Source organism: Dendropsophus ebraccatus, chromosome 3, assembly GCF_027789765.1.
Source record: "Dendropsophus ebraccatus isolate aDenEbr1 chromosome 3, aDenEbr1.pat, whole genome shotgun sequence".
NCBI lineage: Eukaryota > Metazoa > Chordata > Amphibia > Anura > Hylidae > Dendropsophus > Dendropsophus ebraccatus.
This window is the reverse complement of record NC_091456.1, coordinates 23,519,267-23,528,188: the sequence shown is the minus strand read 5'-3', so window position 1 is coordinate 23,528,188 and position 8,922 is coordinate 23,519,267.

Below are 8,922 nucleotides of genomic sequence, written 5' to 3'. Positions count from 1 at the left end.
CTGCCGGGTTGTGATGGGTCCCTTGGGCTCTTATCACGGTGATCCAGAGTGGGAAGATGACCCACCAGGACTGTCGGTACTGCCACCCACAGAAAGGGGAAAATGACCCAAGGATGATGTAGCCTGTGTGTATCGGTGCTGGTGCAATTGGTGCTGGTGCAGTAGGATAAATGAAGTGATCTTTACTGAAAGTTTCTTACAATACAGGATAGTAGGGTAACGAGTGACTCCTGAGATACAGACGTGTGTTCACTGAATCTGTGCTGAGAGATGCTGAAGTGCTGAGGTAGAATAGCAGTACTGGTTCAGTTCAGCCTTGAGTAGAATAGAAGAGTTCAGAAGAGTGTAGAGGAGTTTGTCGGGAGAGCCCCAACCCATTGTAGTAATGTCGTGAATGTCACTAAAACCACTTCTGCTCTGCAGTGTTGGATTAACCGTCCTACGAGGGTGACACAAGCCCCAGCCTTGGTTACCTGAGTTAAGCTGAGTGTCCGAAGTTATTCTGTGTCACCTGCGCTGAGAGATAGAGTACGCAGAACTTGGTTAAGGTTGCTTTGCTCTATCTGGGTCAGTTCCTCTGTCTTAGGATACCACCCTGCACCTTAAAGAGAGGTTCTCGGCGTGGGCTGGGGTGATCTCTGACTTGTCCTCCCTTTTAGCTGTTTAAAACTGCATAGTGTCTGTGGGTATAGCTTGTAAAAAGAAGGTCTCTGCGTTCTCCATACACATACACGTGTGCCTATCCATTATCACAGCTGGTCTGTCCCGGACAGGGAACCTGACAGAGCCAGGCCCTGGCTAAGTTCAGCAGGGATGCCTGATCTGTCCTACTTCTTTAGAGAATCAGAGGGAAACTAAGGGGCGCTACACTTCCTCTCCCCAAGTGACTACTTCCAACAGGGTGTGTAAAAGTCCCTGTGAGTGGTGGAAAAGAAAGTATGTAAAGAAAGAAGAATACAGATAGGTAGAGGGAAAAGAACATCTCTCATTGGTGCACAGAATCACACAACAAGACAGTAACCCAATAGTGATTACAGCTGTGCAATACATACAGAGTGATGCATAATGACATCTAGTGGTGAAACTTACATACACCTTCACCACTTTACTTTAGAGTACAAGGTTTTTCCAACAGGTGTTCAGACTAGAAACACCCGTGGTTCGACACCACACCTGCAGCTTGCTCTGCCCTTCATCCGGTCGCCCCATAAGGTGGGGATGAGGCTGTTTTTGAGCTCCCCCCACCGTATGCAGCGACCATAGATTCTCCAGACAACCCCTGACTTTTGAGAAGATTTTCCTGGGTTAAAAAGTAGTCTTATACGCAGGAAGGTACAGTAATATACTTTACAGTTTATATTAATTCCATGGTTTAGTGACCCTACTGGCTTTTTTGTCAGCATTGAAGATGCTTACATTGACAGGATCGTAGGTGAATAACACAACCTTTTTCCCACCATTCATTGAAAAGTGTTTTTTTCCCCATTCTTCTTGGGCTCAGTGGCTGGATGTTTGGTACGGTAGATGCATTCTTTCCTCTATTATCGTCTATTATCGTATCATCTTTGACCATCTAAACAGGTGTTAAATAAACTCTACAACTACAAATACAGTATTTTCCTGTGTATAAGACTACTTTTTAACCCAGAAAAATCTTGTGAAAAGTCAGGGGTCGTTTTATACACTGGGTGATGAAAAACTTTGGAACCGGACCGGAGAATCTGCGGTCGCCGTATATGGTGGGGGGAGCTCAAAAACAGATGCATCTCCGCCATAAGAGGCGACCGTATTAAGGGCAGCGCAAGCCGCAGGTGTCTGGGTTATGGAAAAAAGAGATACGGTAGAGTGGCGCTGTGCCCAGAAACCCCCCCCCTTTTTCACCCGTCTGGCCGCCCTTGTATCCTACTGGTACAACTGTACCTGCTTCTCTGCCTCTCAGATCCCGCTGCTGTCTGATGTTTTTTTTATTAATTTGTATTTGGTGTGCTTTGGAAGAGGGGTAGTATACAGAGAGTATATGCCAAACTCTATATTTTAACTGGAAAAGTTAGGGATCATCTTATACGCTGAAAAATGCAGTATATTCCATTCTGAAAATTCTGAAGTCATAGGAACTGACTGCACATCAATAGGATTAGAGATGAACAAATCGCTCATTTAAATGAAGTGAAGCACTTCGTTTGATCTGCGCTCCACGCTTCAAGCCTTAGGGCCCTATTCCACCGGACGATTATCGTTCAGATAATCGTTAAATCGTTCGTATCTAAACGATAATCGTTCGGTTGAAATGCAGTTAACGATTAACGACCGAACGAAAAATCGTTGATCGCATTATAATGCCCCTATTCCACGAGTCGTTTGGAGTAGCAAACGAGCGCTATTAGCGCTCGTTTGCTCCTCGTTCCCCGCTCGCTGACGCCGCTATTTAACGCGGCTGCAGCGAGCGGGTGAGTGCGGGAGGGGGCGGCAGGGAGCTGCGGGGGGCTGCCCGGGGGATCACTGATCGTCCGGGCAGCCCATAGGATATAGCAGCGTCTGCGCTATATGCTCCTATTCAACGGAGCGACGGCAGCAGATCGCTGCTATATCAGTCGCTTGTTTTTCAACATGTTGAAAAACAAGCGACTGCAACGATCAGCCGACATGAACGATGTCGGCTGATCGTTGCACTCTATTCCACGGGACAAATATCGTTCGTAGCGGCCGATATCGGCCGAATACGAACGATATTGCTCCTTTAAACGACCCGTGGAATAGGGGCTTAAGACCTGGACCTATTTTTATCGTTGCTCGTTCGCAAAACGTTTGCAAATCGTTCGCATTGAATAAGACATCGCTCGGTCGTTTGGAATAGATACGAACGCAATAACGCGAATAAATAGCGAAAAAAAAACCGATCGTAATTACGATCATAAGTAACGATTATCATTCCATGGAAATGAGTGAACGTTTTCAGGTCTTTCGCAATAGCGGTCATTTGAGATCGTTAATCGTTAACGATTATGTAAACGATAATCGTCTGGTGGAATAGGGCCCTTAGTGGCAGGCGGCAGGGTAGAGAGAGCGTGCTGAATGTCCTCAATTATCTGCATAATCTTGGGGTCCCGGCCGAACACCCATTGTGGCAGAAGCGGGGAGTCACGCCCAGGAGACCGCCATAGGCCCAGAGATATAGGGCCCTTAATGAAAGTCTTTCCCCCGGGTTCAGGGTCTGGGGGCACCGGTGAGGGCTCGTCTAGGATCTGGTCGTCCTCAGAGGAGGGGGATGGTCCAGTAGAGAAGGTAAACTTGGAGAAGCCGGAGTGGTTGGGACTCGGGGAGCCACTGAGGTCAGACGAGGTCTCCTCACCTACGCCAACGGAGTTCGGAGTACAGGCCCGGCTGCAGTCCCCGTCTTCGGATCAGGAGGATCCCCAGCTGCTGTCGCTGTCAGACGGGACCGGAGCTAGCAGACACGCTGGATCGAGTGCTGGCATGGAGACTGGTAGTTCCGGTAGCACAAGAACAGCTGCTACAGGAACGCGCTCCTCACAGGTCGCCATCTTGCTGCGCACTGGTGGGCCTTTGAGGGAAAGGGAGGAGGAGCATAGAGGCTGGGGATCCAGCCTGACAATCTGCCCAGCAACAGTGAAGTCATCAGGCTGGAGTAGCCAATCAGTGAGGCCAGCAGCAAAGTCTATGGTGCCTGGCGGTTCCCGCGCTTTGGCGGCACGGCATTTAACCCCCTCCTCTCTGGGGCAAGGCACAACAACTAATTCCAAGGCAGTAGGCCCCAATAAAGAACAGTAAACATCCTCCACACTGACGGGGGCACTGGGGGCATCCATGAATCCCATGGCGACATAATGAATTGTCCACTTTAGGCACACCACTCTGAACAGAGTCTTTCTGGGAGTTGTAGTACAGTTCTAGGGGTACTGAGAGTTGGCACAACGTAGTATCTATCCTGTTCGTGACGCCAAAGTTTGCCCTGGGGCTTCCCACTGAGGGTAGCAGTAGTCGGGAACACCCGGGTAGCCAGTTGTCTGTTGTTAGGTCACGGTATTGGCACAAGGGGGCTGACTAACCCACAGGGTCCTGACCATGCGGGGCCCGAGCAATTGTTTGTTGCTCCTAGTCAAGGCACCAATAACTAGACCAATGCCAGGGTTCAGAAAGAACGGTAGTTGTGCGTTTATTATAACGGTAGTAGTCAATGGCAACAGTCTCTCTGGATGCAACCAGGATGGAGGCAAACTTGAGTATAACTGAGAAATGGGTGATGCTGCAATAGGCTGTGATGATATCGTTACTTTGAGCGAGAGGAAACTGGATGATGGGAGTAGTAGTCCCGGAGAATGATACTGAGCGGAATAGACTGAAGTGAATACTTGCTGTTGATGAGAATGGATGATGAGAGGAGTAGTGGCTGATCTTTAGTGAGTATGAGAATCTTGAGAATTTGGAAGGTCCCGACTGGACCGGAATACTTCTGGACAGCACTGAAGCGGGTACCGCGGGGTTGCAGCCTTCTCCCTAAGGAGCAGCAGAGCACACGTCCTTTTCCCCTGAAGGTGGAAAGAAGGTCTGAGGTAGACAGGAAGTGACTAAACTAACCCCAGCCAAAGCTCGACGGCTATTGGGGTTACCATGGCAGCCGGGGAAGTCACGTGACACCAAGCCAATTGCATCAACACACCATTGAATACCAGGTAAATGAATATGCATAGTAAAATAGGAGAAGTACCACACTTGAACACTGAGGGGGTGACATAACATAACCAGTTTGCAGTGGCATTACCTTTTCCAGAACAGGAACAATCAGAATACAGGTGCAGACATACAGATAAGAGCAAATCTTCTGTTCTGGGACACTGCAACTGCGTATATTACCTAGGTGTATAATACTGGTATATTGTATGTAACATATTTTTTTGTGCGTGTGTGTCACACTAAGAGACTACAAGGACTTTTGGTCTGTTTGTTAGCTAGTTGGTATCAGTATACTGTATAATACTAGTATATTTTTGGTGTCACACTGTGAGATTAAAAGACTTTTAGGTGTTTGTTGGCTAATTTCCATACTTACCTAGTAAAACTAAGCTGTACACTATCTCTGTCCCTGCTCAAGCAGCTTTCCCTCTCAGCTAACAGAACACAAATGAATGGAGCATCAGGTGACCTGGGTCTATAGTCACTTAGGTCACCTGAGGCAGCCGACCAATCACGTCTAGACCAGCAGCAAACATGGCTGCAGCATAGCAGGATGTGTCTGCATGTTTATTGGCTTATTTAAGCCCCAAAGATGCTGGGAGGAGACCTGCTATTTTACACAAGTACCACACAGTACTTGTTAAGAGTATCTGGTACTTTCGAGCACCCCGATACTTGAGCAAATAGTATACTCAAATTAGTATTCTTGCTCATCTCTATTTATTATCCATTAAAGTCAATGGTAATTACAGAAAGTACGTGGGAATGAACCCAAGTTGGACACCCAGCAATCAGACATTTATGGCAAACCCCTTAAAATCCCATCAATATCTTGTAAAACTGTTTTTATTAGTTTTTCACATTTACCAATATAAAAGCATAACAAACATTTTTAAGTAAATAAATTCACAGCATAGGATTCCAGGTCTAATCACGAAATAAACAATCATGTTGTGTATAATTATGGTGGTCGACTGAACGCTATCCAGCAATGATGTAATAAAGCTTTCCCAGACAGAAAAGAATCCCTCCACCCTATGTTCCTTCAGTATTACCCCCTCCATCGATTGCATGCAAAATATATACAGAAATTTTTCCAGAAAAAGTTTGTGTGTCGGTGGTTGAGCCGATAGAATTGCTTTGCGAGCTGCTGCGGACAACAGATGGAAGAGCTTCTTCCATTCCCAATCACATTTAAACTATTTATAGTCTATCCACCTGAGTATTCCCCATTGGGCATAGTAGGGCACAAAGTTCACTAGGTCATTTTGGTTAAGTCATTAGGATGCAGACCACGTGACAGCTACGGGGCCTGTGCAGCAAACGTGGTCTGCTTCCATGGTGGCTACGGCTCACAGCACCCACTGGCAGGGCTCCCTACCTTACCAGTCTCTCTTGTGGCCCGAAACAGCATTGCACCTCCAGCCACAAGACCCTCTTCTTGGTATACACATTCACATGACTCAGTGGCTGGTCCCTTATTGTTCCGTTCTGCCAGGTCCCTAGCAAACTAATGACATCACTCGGGCGCCGGAACTCTGAAGAACGGCCGCCAGGTCTTTTAGGTATGTCCATCGCACAGGGGAGAGGGGCTGGGAGTTTGGTTGAGCCCACATAGGATTCATGGGGCCCGGTACAGTTTCTTGCTATGGGGCCCCATGAATCCTAACTACACCCCTGTCCACGGTTTTCCAAAATTTTTGAATGATTGGGCAGATCCCATAAATATCTATAAAACTGGCACTGGATGTGTAATGGAAAACAGCTGGAGGTTCCATGTAGGGGTGCTCAGTACTATACAGTTTAGGATTTCTCCTTGAAAAGTTTTCAATCCTCACTCACTTTGTTGGTTTCATTTACATCCGTCTTTCCTTTCTCAGCTCCCGTGTGTTTTTGGATTAATCATTGCCAGGGCAGAGTTTACTTAACGCATTGGCTGGGAATTCTGCCCCAGGCCTTGACATTGCTGAAAACTTACACTTGGGTTTCTCTTCACTGAAGTCTGTCCTCGATCCTTCCCGACCAATCAGCTGAATCACCCCCCGGTGCAAACAAAGATCAGTTTGTTAAGTTGGGAGAAAATTTCTGAAGAAAATTAATATGTGGCATTTTCTTCAAGGTCGGGTGAAGGAGGATGGAATGCTAGCGTTAATGTATACAAAAGGATACAGTGGTTTACAACGGCCCAAGCTGGAAATAAATGTATGTAAATTACACTTCAACATATTATCCGCTATGCACTTCAGTAATGTAATACAATACAAACCATAATGGAATTTTCAGTTTCAGTATACAAGGGGTTACTTCATCCATCCAGCCCCTGCCTCAGGGTAAAAAAAGAGGTGAATAATGGCCCAGGAGAGGGGGTGGGTGGCGGGAATCTCGGGACTAATAACATGCATGCACTCACTTCTGCAGACTCAGCAGACCTTTGACAGAAGAGGGAATTATTACAGAGAGTAGCAGCACCTGACCCACACGTTACACGCTACCAATGCCAATAGCTTTACCTAGTGAAAATAACAAGCAACCACATTCCTAAAGGAAAAAAAAGCAAATAAAACTCACATCTAAACTTAGTAAGTAAAGAGGACAGAGTCCAACTGGTTTTATGCAGGTCACAGCCACTAGAACACTGTCAGACGCACAATCAGTGCCGGACTAGCCCACCGGAGGATCGGAGGATCCTCTGGTGGGCCCCCAGCTTTAGAACCTGTACAAACACTGACTGACATGTTGTTTCTTACGGGTTCTTCATTGGTGGGCCCCTAGGATCATTTCCTCTGGTGGGCCCCAGATACCCCAGTCCGACACTGCGTAGCATGCCGTCCCCATGTGTTTGTTGCTCTGATTTCTTAGAAATTTGAAAAACAGAATGCCTCTGACTTATGCTGCGTTTACACAGAGTGATAATTTGCCCAATTGGTCGTTTAACGATTTTGAAGCAACAATTTGGTTTTTATAACGATCAGCGTTTAGACGAATAAATCGTTAGAAAAATCGTTATTGCAATCCTTTTTAAGATCGCTTAAGCCCATCTCACTCATAGGTTGAATCTTTGAAAGACTGTTTACATGAAGCGATCTGCGAATTTTTAGCGAACGTCCGACGACGATTTGAGAACACGTTGAAAGATCACAATGAACGATTTCTTGCTCGTCGCTTGATCGTTTGCTGTTTTAACATGAGCCAATTATCGCTCAAATGCGATCGTTATTGCGAAAATTCGAACGATAATCGTTCCGTGTAAACGCACCATTAGGGTCCTATTAGATGAAGCGATCTTTAACGATTAATGATTGCAAACGAGATTGTTTATCGTTAACCTGAAATCGTTCACCATCTCATGGTCCTTTTACACGGAGCGATTATCGTTTGAATTTTCATGATAACAATCGTATTTGAGCGATAATCGGCTTGTGTAAGCACAGCAAATGATCAAGCGACGAGCAAGAAATCGTGCATTGTGATCTTTCATGTTCTCAAATCGTTGTTGGTCGTTCGCTGAAAAATTCGCAGATCGCTTAATGTAAACAGTCTTTCACAGATTGACCCTAATGTGTGAGATGGGCTTAAGTGATCTTAAAACGAGCGCAGTAACGATTTTTTCCAAACGATTTATCTCCTCGTCTAAACGGTGATCATTATAAAAATAAAATTGGTGCCTCAAAATTGTTAAACAAACGATTGGGTGAATTATCGCTCGGTGTAAAAGGACCATTACACAGAACGATAGTCGTTAGTTATGATGGTTACTATGATCGTTTACTCCCTCTGATCCCAGCAAATAAAGGAACATTGTGGAATTACAGCAAACGATTAGTGAACGACTGCGGAATTACAGCAAAAGATTAGTGCATTGACACAAAACGATTATCGTTAAAATTCCAACGTTATAACGATAATTCACACGATAATTGTCCCATTAATATAAAAGGACATATATGTGGGATCTCTGCATAGGAGACACAAGGCTCATGAGGGTAATTTAGTCTCAGACTCGATAAGTGATGGGTTTAGTGTAGGAGGATGCCTGACTGTCAAGCTGGGCCATTCGTTCAACCAAAAGGAATTCTGATTAATTTGGCATACACTGCTTATCTGACTTTTTCAGTTTGAACAGGTCATGATGGATAAATCCTATGGAGCGGAAAATAACAAAACTGCCTAGAGCAAATTTTAAGGAAGAACCCCGACGCTGAGACATGAAGCCCCTTGCGTAATCTGACA